Source organism: Lontra canadensis, unplaced genomic scaffold, assembly GCF_010015895.1.
Source record: "Lontra canadensis isolate GAN:19392208 unplaced genomic scaffold, GSC_riverotter_1.0 scaffold10, whole genome shotgun sequence".
Lineage (NCBI taxonomy): Eukaryota > Metazoa > Chordata > Mammalia > Carnivora > Mustelidae > Lontra > Lontra canadensis.
The window spans coordinates 7,418,774-7,436,505 of record NW_022631004.1 but is presented as its reverse complement, the minus strand read 5'-3'; the positions used below and the strand labels follow the sequence as shown (position 1 = coordinate 7,436,505).

The 17,732-nt window shown below is 35.7% G+C and overlaps 1 protein-coding gene across 1 annotated transcript in view; it reads right to left on the bottom strand.

Annotated features, from left to right (window-relative positions):
* Positions 1 to 17,732, bottom strand: part of IQCM (IQ motif containing M) — a 405,622-nt gene that overhangs the window by 220,227 nt on the left and 167,663 nt on the right. The gene's annotated exons all lie outside the window — the stretch shown is intronic.

Below are 17,732 nucleotides of genomic sequence, written 5' to 3'. Positions count from 1 at the left end.
GTACTTGCCTGCTTGACAATACTCAGAGGAGTATGACCATTGAACCCTCTCCAGCACCTTTTGGCACTTCCAGTGAGCAAATAGACATACAAATCTATTACAGAAGAGAATTCATTTATTTGCTTATGTGTCCTCTGTCTTATAAAAAAGATTCAAGGTGCTTTATGAAAAATACAGTACATATGAAAAAGAAAAACAAGAAAATCAGGTTAAAGGTAAAATATGGATAGAAAAATATTGTGAAGTATTTTCTGATACTACTTGATGTGGTACACAGATTTGGCTCTCAAATCCCTAGTAACAAAATGTAATGGACAGAATTGTGTTCCCCCACAATTCATATATTGAAGCCCTAATCCCCAATATAACTACATTTGGAAGTAAGGTCTTGAGGTTAAATGAGGTCATAAGGGTGAAGTCCTAATCCAATAGAACTTGTGGTCTTCTAAGAAGAGGAAGAGATGCCAGGACACATGTGCACAGAGAAAAGGCCAGGCCATGTGAGGACAACAGGAAGCAGTCATGTATAAAACAAGGACAGAGGACTCAAGATAAACCAACTCTGCCAGCATCTTGATCTTAGATTTCCAGGCTCCAGAATTCCGAAAAACCTAATTTCTGTTCTGCAAGCTACCCAATCCGTGGTATTTGATTATGGCAGGACTGGCAAACAAATACACAAAGTAACAAAGAAAACACAGTAGTTCTAACATTCCTAATGTCTATAAGACAAGCAAACTTGTGAAAATTTCTTCCAGGAGTCCCTCAAAAGAAGCCCAGTATAATGTGATGGTCACCTTTAACAGCATCTATTCAACAATTACAGAGTGTTTAATGTGGATTTTTTTTTAAACAATCTTTCAATATCAGTCAACAGTAAAAAGAACAACTCAGGAAGATAATTCAGAATAACTGGTGATTCCCTCTCTGGTCATTCAGCATGATCCAAAGGTTAAACTGATACCTAGAGGCATTGATGAATTGCATATCTACTTTATAACCCTCAATGACAATTATTTTGCACAAAATGGGTTTTGAAAATAATGGTCTCAGATAAGAGGAATTTGAGGTAATCTTGATAAATGAGTAAAAGGTTAATGGATTTTGGATTGTTGGTTTTCTCTTCTTTCTCCCACTCTATAAGAAGTCAGGAAAAGCAAACATCTTGGTTATTGTTATATGGTATGCTCATGATACCACAAGGAAAATGCTTATTTTAGTTTAGCTTTTTAAGTTTCAAATATGTGTTTAACCACTATTTGACAAGGGAAGCAAAAGAAGTCTCTTATATTAAATCTCAAAATACATAAAGAATAAATTTAGGATGAAATGTGGAAGACAGTGTGTCTGTACTGCAAAAACAGTATTAGGACATAAGAATAATGGTTTTTAAATATTTTAAACAAATTATAACTCTCTCTTTTAAAGTTAAATTCATTCTGTCTCATAGTGCTCTCTCAAATACAATCTAACTTGTATATGTTAATTTGTATTTTATGCCATTCATTTTTTAAGATTGAAGATTAACTTTCCTTCTATAATTATGTTAGAATGCCACAATAATCTTGAGAATTAGTTTGTAACATCTCTCAACTACTTGTTACTTTTAGAATTCCCTGGTGATGTTTTCATTTTCAAAATAAACAATCATCCTCAAGAATAATATTGTACTTTAAAAAATTTATGTGCGACATGTAGGTGATAATAAAACATGAAACAGGACCTATATATTTTAATATATATATAAAATATATATATGTGTGTGTATACACACACACACACACACACACACACACATATATATCTTAAGATGTTCCAAGGCATGCATTCATGGCTACAAAAATACTAATGATTACAAAATTAACTTTAACCAATATATTCCATACTTTAGCACAAAACAGTGTGCTTGGCCTGGAACACACTGTCCGTATGTGATACTACTATTTATGCTTGCCAACTTAATATTTTTTTAATATTAAGTTAGTTCTTGGCCAGACTAACTGAAATGGCATGTTCTCCATAATGAAGGGTGTCAAATGTGAAGGCTGCTAGGTAAAATATTCTCAGACAAACATTCCCGAGGATTCTCATTACTAAGATATTCTCTGATTTTTTTCCAGTTACTCTCTTGCAACTTGATTGAATTCCCAACCTCCATTGTGTCCTCTCATCATATCTAACAGAATTAGAAACTGGTTTTTTGTTTTGGATTTTTCTGGGGGTGAGAAGGGAGAGTGGTCTCCTTTTTGCGAAATTAGCAGCAGTCCTTTTATTTAAGAAGTCCTGTGGGATTTTTTATAAGTCTTAGTTTTCTACATATTTATATATTGAATTTAAAGTCCATTTTGCCTTAATGTTTCAACTCAATTCTCTCTCAAAATCTTTTCTCTTTTCACAGGTACTACCTGCTTCTTTAAACTACTTCAAGCTCTTAGTCACTTGATGACAATGCATTTGGAGTGACACATTCTAAATACTTGATATAAAATGTAAATTATTTATTAAGCCCTCAGGTCAAAATTTCAAAGTTTTGTAACAACCTGTGTGTTACCTATTTCAAACCACTTTTCAGACTCCTTTGCCCCACATATTTTCTCAAATCCCATAATTTAACTGGTACCAAGCTTACTTCTGATAATTTACACAATATTATTATACTTCCAGCTTCTTTTTAGAAGAAGCTGTCTAATCCTTCAATTATCACCTTCTTTCCACATTTTACCTTGATTTTTTTCCTTTTAACAATGCTATTAATTTCTCTCACAGTATAATAATTAAATTCTTGATTAACCACAGATGAAATATGGAAGAAAGCCTTTCACTTTGGATATTAACTCTAAGAAATATTTCTACATTACTTGTATTAGTGTGGAATTCTAGAAAATGTTTGCTATAAAAAGGTAATCTATAATTGGCATATTATACCCCCCAATACCTACCCCAAATGTGGTTAAAGGCTATTTACTGAGTAGCAAAGAATTTTCATAGTTTTAAACAGCTTTGTGACCCTACAAGAAGTATATATAAACACATCATTAAAGGTAAAATGAAAGGTCTGTTTAAAAGTAGGTAACTGTGAAGAGAAAACCATTGATAGCATATACTTATAAAATTACAATTACACATTAAAACATGTGAAATAAACTGAAAATCTTTTTCTGCCAGGCTTGACTATTAACACTTGTATTTCCCCAGCAGAAGTCAGTCATGTCACTAGCACCTTCTGTGAAATAGTAGTGAGCCTTCTTCCTTACAGTGCTCCTGCTCCTTGTATAAAAAGTAGTTTAAAGAGAAAAATGTCAATACCCTTGTACCCATTCAGAACCAGAAGGCACCAAACGCATCATTCTTGGATTTTTCACAAGTCAATATCTTTACATTATTAAATTTTAGAGCTTTCCCAAACACATACAAACCACAGGAGGGTTTTCAAGCCATAGAACCACCTGTAGAAAGTTATGATAGCCCAGGAAACACACACAGATTCCCAAAAATCTTCTCACGGAGCCAGGAGCCTCCATTTTGGAAGATGTTTTTAAATGTGGTATTTTCTTCACATTTCATAAGAGAAAATGGAGGGATCCCAAAGATAATGCTGGCCACTCTGTAGTGGGCATGGCCTTAAAAAGCTACTCAACTTTCAGATTAGGGAATACTGAAGAAGGTTACCCAGCAAAACACAGGTCATTTATTTACCAGTCACTAGACAAAGTTTCTTAAACCTCTAAAAGAAATTAAAACCATAAGAATTATTCTTTTAGGGGTGCCTGGGTGGCTCAGTGGGTTAAGCCTCTGCCTTCAGCTCAGGTCACGATCCCAGAGTCCTGGGATTGAGCCCCGCATCAAGCTCTCTGCTCAGCGGGGAGCCTGCTTCCCCCTCTCTCTCTGCCTGCCTCTCTGCCTACTTGTGATCTCTCTCTCTCAAATAAATAACAAAAATCTTTAAAAAAAAAGAATTATTCTTTTGTTTGTAGGAATTTAAGTATAACAGAGTAGATAACAAAAAGACTGATGAGAAGGAGGGAGCTAGATGGAGTAGTTTACATCCCAATATAAGTCCCTTTGAGGGTTGAAATCTATTTATTAAAGATAAAATAGGACCTCTGTTTCTAAGAATATGTTTATAATAACAAATCACAGCATAATACTACAATAAATTCTAAAAACAAAAAACAAGATATTTTAAATGCATAGTTGAACTCATGGGAAATTAACAGAATTCCTTTCTGGTCAAAAATAACAAGAAATGTTGAATTTACTGTTGTATTACATTTGGAGCCTATATTTACCTTGAGGATAGCATAGCAATTCCTGACAATCTAGAGCCTGGTTATAATGAGTTACATTACAACTGCAGGACTGCAGTTGGAAGTCATATACTAGAGCCAGAGTATGAAAGAACGTCAGAGTTGAAGATACTCCTCAAAAAACCTTAGAGTATAAACCAGGATAAAAATATTTCCCTATAGAGAGAAAAAAATAGAAAGATAAAGAGATACTATGAGACCACCTATCTGTCACGACCTTGGCCCTGGGTGACCTTGGGCTCCAGAACACCCCCATCCCTCAAAAAAATGAAAGGCAGAAGTTTAGAATGAAGTGGTCTCAGGTTGGTAGTGTTCCAAAGCACCAGGTAAAAGCAAACATTAATCATTTTTAAAAGAAAACAATTTAAACACAGGTTTCAAAGGATTCTTACAATAAAATATCAAGAAAATGAGCTCAAAATCAGAAAGGTCATTAAACATAAGAAAAAAAACAATCAAGGAGTCAGAAGGAAAAACAAACTGCATATTCAGACTCAACTCAAAGACTGCAAAACTATAAAGATATACAGAACATAAAATAAGAATGAGCTTTTATTTCTACATGTATAGAAAAATAGATTAAAAAGAACCAAAATTTACCAATACTGACAAAGCTGATTTGGGAAATAACAAGTAAACATTCTAAAAATGAAAAATATAACAACTAAAATTGGTAACTCAATAAAAAGTGAAGTAATAATCTAAGAGAAATCAGGGGATAAAAGATGACCTGGGATGCAGCAATGAGAGACAGAGATGGCAAGTATAAAAAAGAAAAAAGGCAAAGAATGAAATTGAGTGAAAGAAAGGAACACAAAAAGCATTTAAAGAGATAATGGTAGAGATTTTTTTTTTTCCAGAATGCTGAAAAACATTGATTTTCATATTTAGGAAGCCCAACAAGCAGAATAAATGAAAACAAAGCCACACTTAAATATCACACAATAAAATAGCAGAGCAATAACAAAAAGTAGTCCTTAGAAGTAGACAGAGACAGAGGAAGATTACTTACAAAGGAAAGATAACGGGGTGCCTGGGTGGCTAAGTGGGTTAAAGCCTTTGCCTTCGGCTCAGGTCATGATCCCAGAGTCCTGAGATCGAGCCCAGCGTCGGGCTCTCTGCTCAACATGGAGCCTGCTTCCCTTCCTCTCTCTCTGCCTGACTCTTTGCCTGCTTGTGATCTCTGTCTGTCAAATAAATAAATAAAATCTTAAAAAAAAAAAATTTAAAAAAACAAAAATAAAAACAAAGGAAAGACAATTGAAAAAACATCTGAGTTTTCAAAAACAACTGCAGCAGCCAGAAAATAGGAATGATAACATAAAAATGCTGAGAATGTACGGTTGAGGAAGAAAAAATAAATATACTATAAGTTGAAGTTTTCTGTACACTGACCCATACTAAATGTGTATCTAAAGGATGTAGTTCAAGAAGGAAAATCATCCTAAAGGTCTGAAATATTAGATACAATGACAATAAAAAAAGAAAGGGGGAGCATGTAGATAAACCTAAACAATTAGTACAAAACAAAATAATTGTGTGTAATTTATGAGGTTAAAAAAAGCGAGAGAGAGGAAAAGTACTGGGGGAGATGGCAGTGTAGGAAGACCCTAAGTTCATCCCATCCCACATTTAGGAAGGTATCATCCACATCCAAGTCAATAAACTGGAGAGTGATTGACGATGGGCAGAACAAACTCCAAAACTAAATATAGAGAAGAAATTTCATCTGAAAGTTAATCAGAAAGGCAGAGGGAGGCTGCCCATGGGAGGGAGGGAACTGAATGCATGAAGAGGGCAGGAACCTTGGGACGACTAATTCCCATAATGTTTGATTTTGAAAGCCAGATGGGTTGAATTCCATGAGTTTATAAAACTAGTGGGACATGTAGCCTGGAGCTTTAAAGGTCTCCTGAATCAGCAGTGGCCAAGTGGGAAGGGAGAGTGATAGCTGGGTTGCTACCCTTAAAAAGACAGCTGCCTACATAGAGAAGCAACATAAAAATAGCAGTTTATACAATACCAGGGGCAAATGGGAGACAGATCTGTTCATACTGCTTTTGGAGTGTGTTGAGGGACTTCTCTAAAAATGAGGGAGCTGGCAGATGCCATTTTCCTCCACCACCTTCCAGCATAAACACAGAGCCACCTACAGGAGGCAGGGCCACATACATACACACTTGCTACTTAACCTGCTATCAGTGTGCCTCACCCATGAGTTCTCATGAAGACTCCCACATTCCAAGCCTGCTAGCATCAGCCCCCTGGGCTTAGCACAAGTTTTGTTAAAGCTGTGCATCCCACCCAGCTGCCCCAGGGCACAGCTGCCTCAGTGAGCCCTGCTGAGCCACCCTGCAGAGCCCAGCCCCAACTACTGTAGTGTGCCAGGCCCAGCTATACCCAGCCAAGGTCATGTGCCATGCATCCCTGGCCACAGCACATAGCAGCCACACTATTTTGGGGAATCTGGCATATTTTGCTAACACCACTGTCCTGTTCCCAAGTTCACTGGTGGGCACACTGCCTCACAGCAGGCCTCCCTGAGTCCTACTAACACCACAGAGAGCAAGTAGAGCCCACAACAGGCAGTCAGTGTAAACAACTATGCTGAAAGCAAAAGTGAATCAGATACAATAGCAGCCATCAGCAACAGACATAGGATATTCTCCTGGAGTATCAAGTTCTGGTGAATAGGAGACACTACCTTGCAGGGCACTATAGGACTTCTTTTCCATAAAGTCACTACTTTCAAGAACAGAAGACATAGCTGACTTTCTCAATACACAGAAATAGAGGCAGACAAAATGAGACAGAAAAATTTATCCCAAATGAAAGAACAGGACAAACCACAGCTAGAGATCTAAGCAAAAGAGATATAAGTAACATGCCTGACAGAATTTAAAGCAATGATCATAAGGATACTCACTGGACTTGAGAAAAGAGTGGAAGACATGAGTGAGACCCTTAACACAAAGTTAAGGAATAATGTAGCAGAGATACAGAGCTGAATAAATGAAATGAGAAATGTACTTGAAAGGATAAATAGCAGGATCAAAGAAGCAGAGGAATGAATTAGTGACACAGGAGATAGAATAATGGAAAGTAATCAAGCTGAACCAAAAACAGAAGAAAGAATTACACAAAATAAGAATAGCCTTAGGGGACTCAACGACTCCATCAAATATAGTAAGATTCATATTACAGGAGTCCCAAAAGAAGAGAGACAAAAAGGGATAGAAAATTTATTTCAAGAAATAATAACTGAAAACTTCCCTAATCTGGGAAGGAAAAGGATATCCAGTTCCAAGAGGCACAGAGAACTCCCATCAAAATCAACAAAAGCAGGTCTACATCAAGACATATTGTAATTAAGTTAGCAAAACATAGTGATAAAGAAAAAATTGTTAAACGGCAAGACAAAAGAAGTCAGTAAATCAAAGAGAAAACCCATAAGACTAATAGGAAATTTCTCAACAGAAACTTGGCAAGCCAGAAAGGAGTGGCATGATATATTCAACAAGCTGAATGGGGAAAAAGTCTGCAGCCAAGAAATACTCTATCTGGCAAGGCTATCATTCAGAATAGAAAAAGAGATAAAGAGCTTCCCAGACAAACAAACACTAAAGGAGTTCATGACCACTAAACCAGCCCTGCAAGAAATACTAAAGGAGACTCTTTGAGTGGAAAGCACAGACCAAAAGTGACACTATAAAAGTAGAAAACACAAAAGCAGTAAAAATGAATATTTCTATTTAAAAAAATGAGTCAAGGAGCTCACCAAAAAAAGGATATAAAATATAATAACATATACCTAAAATGTGAGAGAAGAAGAGAAAAGAATGGGTTCAAACTTAAGCAACCATCAACTTAATAGAGACTGCTATATGCAGAAGATATTAAATACAAACCCAATGGTAAGCATATATCAAAAACCACTAATAAACATGCAAAGAATAAGAAAGAAATCCAAATACATCACTAAAGAAAATCAGCAAAACATGAAAGACAATAAGACAAGAAAGGATCAGAAAACATCTTCAGAAACAACCACAACACAAGTAATAAAATGGCAATAAATACAGACCTATCAATAATTACTCTGAACGTAAATGAACTAAATGCTCCAATCTAAAGACAGGGGGTAGCAGAATGGATAAAAAACAAGTTCCATCAATATATTGCCTACAAGAGACTCATTTTAGACCCAGAGACACCTGCAGATTGAAAGTGAGGGGTTGGAAAAATATCTATCATGCAAATGGATGTCAAAAGAAAACTGGAGCAGCAATTGTTACATCAGATAACACAGACTTTAAAACAAAGACTGTAACAAGAGAAAAAGAACGACACTACATAATAATAAAGAACCCAAAAGATGTAACAATTATAACTATTTATGTACCCAACACAGAAGCACCCCAAAATATAACACATTTAGTGACAAAATAAGGGAAGTAATCAGTAATAATACAATCATACTCAGGGACTTAAACACCCTGCTTACATCAGTGAACAGATCATCTAAACAGAAAATCAACAAGGAAACAATAACTTTGAATGACATGCCAGGGTATGTTAATTTTACAGATATATACATCATCCCATTCCAGGCACCTGGGTGGCTCAGTCAGTTAGGTGTTGCCTTTGGCTCAGGTCATGATCTTGGTCCCGGGACTGAGCCACATGTCAAGCTCCCTGCTCAGTGGGGAATCTGCTTCTCCCTCTCCCTCTACCTGTCACTCCCACTGCTTGTACTCTCTCTGTCAAATAAATAAATTAAATCTTAAAAAAAAAAAATTCCATCCTAAAACAGCAGAATACACATTCTTTTCAAGTGCACATGGAATATTCTCCCATAAAACCACTTCATCAAATTCAAGAAGATCAAAGTTATACCATGCATGTTTTCTAACCACAATGCTATGAAAGTAAAGATAAGCACCAGAAAAAAATCTGGAAATATCAAAAATACATGGAGGTTTAAATAATATGCTGTTAAACAATCAGAGGGTGAATCAAGAAATCAAAGAAGAAATTAAAAAGTACATGTAAACAAGTGAAAATGAAAAACACAATAGTCCAAACCCTCGGGAATGCAGCAAAAGCTCTTCTGAGAGGGAACTATAATAATACAGGCCTATCTCAAGAAGCTAGAAAAATCTCAAATAAACAACTTGATCTTATACTAAGGAAGTAGAAAAAGAACAACAAACAAAACCTAAAACCACCAAAAGGAAGGAAATAATATAGATTAGAGCAGAAATAGCGGCACCTGGGTGGCTCAATCATTTAAGCATCTGACTCTTGATTTTGGCTCAGTTCATTATCTCAGGATCATGAGATTGAGTCCTGCACTAGGCTCCACACTGAGCATGGAGCTGCTTAAGATACTCTCTCTCCCTCTCCCCCTGCCCCACCTCCCCAAAACAAACAAACAAAATGTAACAAATCGGTGAAACCAGGAGCTGATCCTGTGAAAAAGCCATCAATAAAAATGATAAACCTCTCGCCAAATATATAAAAAAAAAAAAGGAGAAAAGACTCAAAAAAATAAAATCACAAACGAGAGAGGAGAAATAATAACCAATACCACAGAAATACAAATAATTGTAAGAGAGTATTATGAAAAACTATATGGCAATAAAGTAGACAACCTAAAAGAAATGGATAAATTCCTAGAAACATATGAACTACCAAAACTGAAACAGACGGAAATAAAAAATTTGAATAGACTGATAAACAGCATGAAATTGAATCAGAAATCAAAAAATTCCCAGCGAACAGAATTCCAGGACTAGATGGCTTCACAGGGGAATTCTATCATCAAATATTTAAAGAAGAGATAACATCTAGTCCTCTCAAATATTCCAAAAAAATAGAAAAGAAAGGAAAAGTTCCAAATTCATTCTATGAGGCCAGGATTATCCTAATACCAAAACAGGATAAAGACACCACTAAAAAAAGAGAAATAGTGGCCAATATCCCTGTTGAATATAGATATAAAAATCCTCAATAAAATACTAGCAAACTGAATTCAACAATACATTTTTTTAAAATCATTCACCATAATCAAGTAGGATTTACTCCTGGGTTGCAAAAATGGTTCGATATTTGCAAATCAATCAACATGATACATTTCATCAATAAGAGAAGGATAAGAACCATATGAACATCTCAATAGAGAAAAAAAGGATTTGACAAAGGTCAATATCCATTCACGATAAAAAGCTTCAACAAAGTAGGTTTAGAAGGAACATACCTCACAGGCCATACATGAAAAATCCACAGCTAACATCAAATTCAATGAGGAAAAACTGAGAGCTTTTCCCCCTAAGATCAGGAAGAAAACAAGGATGTCCACTCTCACCACTTCTTCAACATAGTAATGGAATCAGAGCCACAGCAATCAGACAACAAAAAGAAATAAAAGGCATCCAAATCAGTAAGGAAGAAGTAAAACTTACACTATTTGCAGATGACATGATACTATATATAGAAAACCCAAGAGACTCCACCAAAAAACTGATAGAACTGTTAAATTAATTCAGTAAAGTCAAAAGATACAAAATCAATGTACAGAAATCTGTTGCATTTCTATACACCAATAATGAAATAGCAGAAAAGGGAATTAAGAAAACAATCCCATTTGCAATTGCACCAAGATTAGTAAGATACCTAGGAATAAACCTAACCAAAGAGGTGAAAGACCTATACTCTGGAAACTATAAAACACTGATAAAAGAAATTGAAGATGACACAGAAATGGAAAGACTTTCCATGCTAATGGATTAGAAGAACAAATATTATTAAAATGTCTATACTACCCAAAGCCACATTTAATGCAACCCCTATCAAAATACCAATAGCATTTTTCACAGAACTAGAACAAATTTATAATTCATATGGAACCACAAAAGATCCTGACCTTGAAAAAGAAAAGCAAAGCTGGAAACATCACAGTTCCAGACTTCAAGTTACATTATGAGCCTATACAGTCAAACAGTAGGGGCGCCTGAGTGGTTCAGTCAGTTAAGCATCTGCCTTCAACTCAGATCATCATTTCAGGGTCCTAGGGTCAAGCTCCAGATGGGGCTCCATGCTCAGTAGGGAGTCTACTTCTCCTTACTCTCCTCTGTGCTCTCTCTCTCTCAAATAAATAAATAAAATTTAAAAAACAAAACAAACAAACAAAAAACCAGTATGATACTGACACAAAAATAAACACATAAATCAACGTAACAGAATAGGAAACACAGGAATAAATTCATAACCATATGCTCAAATAATGTTCAACAAAGCAGGAAAGATTATCCAATGGGAAAAGGATAGTCTCTTCAACAAATGGTTTTGGGAAAACTGGACAGCAACATGCAAAAGAAAGAAACAGGACCACTCCTTTAAACCACACACAAAAATAAATTCAAAATGGTTGAAAGCCCCAAATGTAAAATAGGAAACCATCAAAATCGTAGAAGAGAACATAGGCAGCGAACTCTCTGACATCGGCCATAACAACTTTTTCTAGATATGTCTCCTGATTTAAAAGAAACAAAAGCAAAAATAAACTACTGGGATTACACCAAAATAAAAAGCTTCTGCACTGCAAAGGAAACAATCAACAACACTAAAAGGCAACTCACAGAATGAGAATGATATTTACAAATGAAGGGTCAGTAACCAAAATATACATAGAACTTAAAAATCTCAACACCCAAAAAACATAATCCAATTAAAAAACGAGCAGAAGAAATGAACATTTCTCCAAAGCAGACATACAGATGGCCAACAGACACATGAAAAGATGTTCATCACCACTTATGATCAGGGACATGCAGATAAAAACTACAAGGAGATATCACCTCACAGCTGTCACAATGGCTAAAATGAACTACACAAAAAAAAAACAGGCGTCGGCGAGGATGTGGAGAAAAAGGAATACTCATGCACTATAGGTGAGAATGCAAACTGGTGCAGTCGCTGTGGAAAACAGTATGAAGTTTCCTCAAAAAGTTAAAAATAGAATTATCCTATGATGCAGTAATTGTATTACTGGGAATTTACCCAAAGAATACAAAAACACCAATTCAGAGGGACACATGCACCTCTATGTTTATAGCAGCAGTATTTACAAGAGCCAAGATATGGAAGCAGCCCAAGTATCCATCAATTGATGAATGGATAAAGAAGAGATGGTATATCTATAATGGAAAATTATTCTGCCATTAAAAAAAAAATGAAATCTTCAGTGACACAGATGAAGCTAGAGAGTATTATGCTAGTGAAATAAGTCAGTCAGAAAAAGACAAAATGGATCCAAGGAGGGAGAGAAACCATAAAAGACTCTTAATCTCAGGAAACAAACTGAGGGTTGCTGCGGGACTAGGTAGGGATAAGGTGGCTGAGTGACGGACATTGAGGAGTGTATGTGCTATGGTGCGTGCTGTGAACTGTGTAAGACTGATGAATCACAGACCTGTACCCCTGGGGCAAATAATACATTATATGTTAATAAATTAAAAAAGGCAAATACCATATGATTTCACTCATATGTGGAATTTTAAAAAAATTTTAAAAATGAGCAAAGGGAAAAAAAGAGAAGGGACAAACAAAGAAAAAGATTCTTGGGTTGTCTGGGTGGCTCAGTTGGTTAAGCGACTAACTTCAACTCAGGTCATGATCCTGGAGTCCCAGAACTGAGTCCCACATCAGGCTCCCTGCTCTGCAGGGAGTCTGCCTCTCCCTCTGATGCTCCTCCCTCTCATGCTCTCTCTCTTTCATTCTCTTTCTCAAATAAATAAATAAAATCTAAAAAAAAAAAAAATAAGAAAAAAATAAAGAAAGAAACAGATTCTTAACTATAGAAACACACTAATGGTTACCAGAAGGGAGGTACGGGGTGGAGGGAATAGGTGATGGAGATTAAGGAGTGCACTTGTCCGTGATGAGTTCCAGGTGATGTATGGAATTGTTGAATCACTATATTGTACACCTGACACTAATATTACACTGTATGTTAACTGTACTGGAATTAAAATAAAAACTTTAAAAAAAGAGACAACTACACTTTGGTAGTTACAGCAATCTAAGATTTCTGTATGGGATGGGAAGAGGGTAAAGATACTTTAAGTTAAATTTGTATATTAAAATCTACAGGTTAACCACTTGTAAATGTAAAAACAAGAATAAAAATGTCAAGCTAGTATAAGGAAAACTAGTACAATGCAAAACTAGTTCTAGGAAAAATGGAACAAGAAGGAAAACATGTCAATCAATTTCCAAAAAAGACAACAAAGGGGTGGGAAAAAAAGAGAAAAATGGAAAGAATAAAGAGCATAAAATAAAAGGGGTAGAATTGCATCTAAATACATTTTTAAAATTACAATAGGATGACATTTACAAAGAAGAAATAACGGTGGCCTACAAATATGTGAAAAATTCTCAGGCTTATCTGTCATTAGGAAAAAGCAAATTAAAATCACAAAGGAATATTTCATGCCCGCCAAATTGGCAAAGGTTAAAATTTTGACATATTAAGTGTTGCCAAGTATATGAAGCAATGAGGACTCTCATAAGCTGCTGTTGAGAGAACAGTGTTTGCTAGTGCCCGGTAGAACAAAACATATGCCCACTGGCCAGCACAGCCATTCAATGAGAGGCGATCGGTTATGCATGTAGTCAATAATCAGTTATTGAGCTCCCACTGCCAAAGACACATAGTTCTATCAAGTTCTGTAAGTGTTTGCTTTCGTATTATTCTTTAAGATACATAGACATAGGTAAGTATAATGTGCTGTTGTGTATAACTGACATATAAAACAATAGATAATTTTTAAATAATATGGTAGAAAAATTCCTTGAGCTTATGATGAACATCTTTCCCCTTGAGAAAGAAAGGAATGAAGAGACCTTGGGAACCCGTAGTTTTTCCATACCACTTCTTAGAACATGATATGGTTCCAAATATCTCCTGTGGTTTGCATGTATTCCTAGAAACTCTAAAATTTAAGAATGCTGAAGAACAGAACAGCTGCTGCTAGGTATGAGGTGTTTGATTCTGAAGCCTAAACTGTACGAATCTGTAAATACATGTGACTGTTTTTTGTTTTGTTTTTTTTTTGGTAAGCTAGAATTAAAAGGACAAATTGAGGAAATGAGTTTCCACTTTACCATTGGGGGATTCTTTTTTTTTTTTTTAAGATTTTATTTATTTATTTGACAGAGATCACAAGCAGGCAGAGAGGCAGGCAGAGAGAGAGGGGGAAGCAGGCTCCCCACTGAGCAGAGAGCCCGATGTGGGGCTCGATCCCAAGACCCCGGGATCATGACCTGAGCCAAAGGCAGAGGCTCTAACCCACTGAGCCACCCAGGCACCCACCATCAGGGGATTCTAATATGCTTGTGTTCATCCTGATGTTGAATTTGATGCTGAAATAGATAGAAGGTGCTTATTTGATTTTGAATATGTTTCCCCCTTAGGATTTAAACTAACCTTCCACGTTAATTTATTACTAAGCAACTCAGTTACAAACTGAACAGTGTTTTAAATTTTTGAATTCAATACCTTTCATCTGTATATTTGTTTGAGATTTATTGGAATGTGAAACCACTGTAAACGTGAGTTTGGTCATCATCATGAGATTTAGTAATCTATGGTAGATCTGGAACTGTTCACAGAACAAAGAAGTTCTTATAACCAGTAATTAGAACCTATTATGTGCCTTATATACATTTTCTTCAATCTTCACCAAGACTCAGCAAAATAGATAATTTAATTCCCTTTTGCTAAGTTGAGAATTTAATATCTTCACCTTGATTACACAAGTAGGAAAAGCCTTGGATTCAGACTCAATATACTACTCTCTTCAAAAGATGAAACTGGTGACACAAGCAGATTTTTAATCATCGCAGTCAGAATATTGTGAACAAAGACAGCACTGGAGTTTGTTAGGTTTTTAATTGATTGACACTCAGCAATTTTGTTTTCCACTTTTATTTCTTTTAGTAAAGATCCCATGATTTTGTAGGGAATCAATAGGACTTATTCATAATAGGGTGTTTTTCATTTTTTTAAGATTTTATTTATTTATTTTAGAGAGAGGGAGAACTAGAGAAAAAAGAGAGAGAGAACACAGAGGGACAGGGAGAGAGAGAAGCAGACTCCCCATTGAGCAGGGAGCTCAATGCGGGGTTGGATCCCAGGACCCTGAGATCATGACCTGAGCTGAAAGCAGATGCTTAACTGACTGAGCCACCCAAGCACCCCCATAATGGGATTTAGAACTGCAATCAAATGCATAGAGGTCAAAGGTCCCAGCCCCTTAACTACATCTTGATTACCACTCCTTATTTGCAGGACTTTTATAGGAAATTATATAAAACAGTCCTTCTAAAACTTTAATGTGCTCATAAATCACAAAGATCTAATTCCTAGAGACACAGGCTACACTTGGACAGATATATCAGCTTATTGAAACTGTCCAGATTAATCCACTTGGGTGAAAGATCTAATTATCAAAATATGTGGCATATTTTCCCAGACCAATTTTAACATTCAGTGTAGTTCTATTTCATTATTTGAGAATGTGTTTCTAATATTTCTGATTGGTTATAATTTCACTCCTCCATTTTCACAAGAAAATACACCCCTGTCCCAGCACATGACTTTAAATTTAGCACAGCATAGCTCCACTTCAAGTATTTGTCAAGAAAAAAAAAATTACTCTGTATACACTGTCACTACTTACCAAAGCTCACTTAGAAGGCAGAATATCATGGAGAATGATCTAAAGCAGTGTTTCTAAAACAATAATATGCTTATAAATCACTATTGATTCTGATTCAATAGATCTGGGGTGGGGTCCTGAGATTCTACATTTGTAACAAATTCCTAGATGATAACAATGTTATTGAGCAGTGGAGTGGGAAGGACCAAAGTGATATCCCCCCACTCCTCAAGATACCCTAAAATCTACCTCTGATTTAAACTAGTCCTGCAGAGAACTGGATACCATGTTACCTAATAACCTAGGTTACCTGGAGGGTCTTCTAATGAGTGTTCAAGGAGGTTACAAAAAGAAAAAGAGAAAACAACAAGAGAACTGCCTGACAAAATTAAAATGATTCCAGAAAAAAGGAATGAGGGGACAGTCCATTACAGAACAAAAAATCAACAACTGTACAACTCCTTTTGGTCAACACGGAAAATATAATAATAATTACAGTAAGATTGATGCAATATATTTAATTCATTTTTTTTTCTTTTCCCTCTCCCTAATAATATGGCTATGTTTTTTACTGCCTTGGGAACTTGGATTTCTTTTGTGTTCCTTTTAGAGAAAATTTCAAACAACCTGTTATTCATTTATTTTGCAAATATTTTCTGAACGTCTGCCTTATGACAGGTACTACTCCAGGCACTGGGGTTGCATCAGTGACCTTAAAATTCCTCAGCATTGTGGAGCCTACATTTTAGAGAGGAAGGCCAGGAGTAATCCAATAAAGAGATACACAATATACCATCAAGTCAGAATACCTTGTAGGATGAAAATAAAGTAGGGATGCTCTTTTAAGTGGGGGTCAGCAAAGGACTCTTATAGGAGGTTGCATCTATCAGCAAGATAAAATCACATCTGCCTAATTCTGCCATTAGAAATCATACAAACATGGGCATTCCAAAATTAATTCTAGGATATCTTGCACCAAGAATCAAAAACAATGAATATATGATCATGATATTTTCCTTAACAATATGTGTAGATGTTTTCATGTAAGTGTGTATATTGTCTCTTTATCTTTCCTATCTACTTTCTACTATGACTACAGGTCTATGATTCCTTATCTCAGACTCAAAAATCCAAAAAGTTTTAAAAACTAGCAAATTTTTCAGAACTCATATAGAAGAAAACTTAACTGACATTTGGTAGCAAAACCAACCTGAACCAACTTAAAAAGGCCTAGATAGTGGCCTCTCTCTCTCTCACTTAATGAAAACATCCATATGCTGTACTGCAAACTATTAGTATGTTTTCATTACAGATTTCACTGCAGATCCACTTATCTTCTTACCTTTCTAAAGTTTGAAATTTTCTAAATTACTAAGTATATCTGGCCTCAAGAGTGTTGATTAAAGAATTATAGATCTGTGCAATTACTACAAGGTCCAACCATTAACTACTGTTTCTGCATGTGCTACTTTACCTTTGAGTAGTCCTGTATTTGTTATTCCAGATCATTCCATCTCATTACCTGAAGCCTGAAGAGACAACTTTGCACCTAATCCACCTGTTGCTTAATGAATACACTTGACTTTCAAACCTTACTTCACCAATCATTTAAAAAAGTAAATTACACCAAATCTGACACAATGTCAATACTAGCCACTGCAATATCCAAGCCTGGATACCAGCACTTTGTATGTCTACTTAC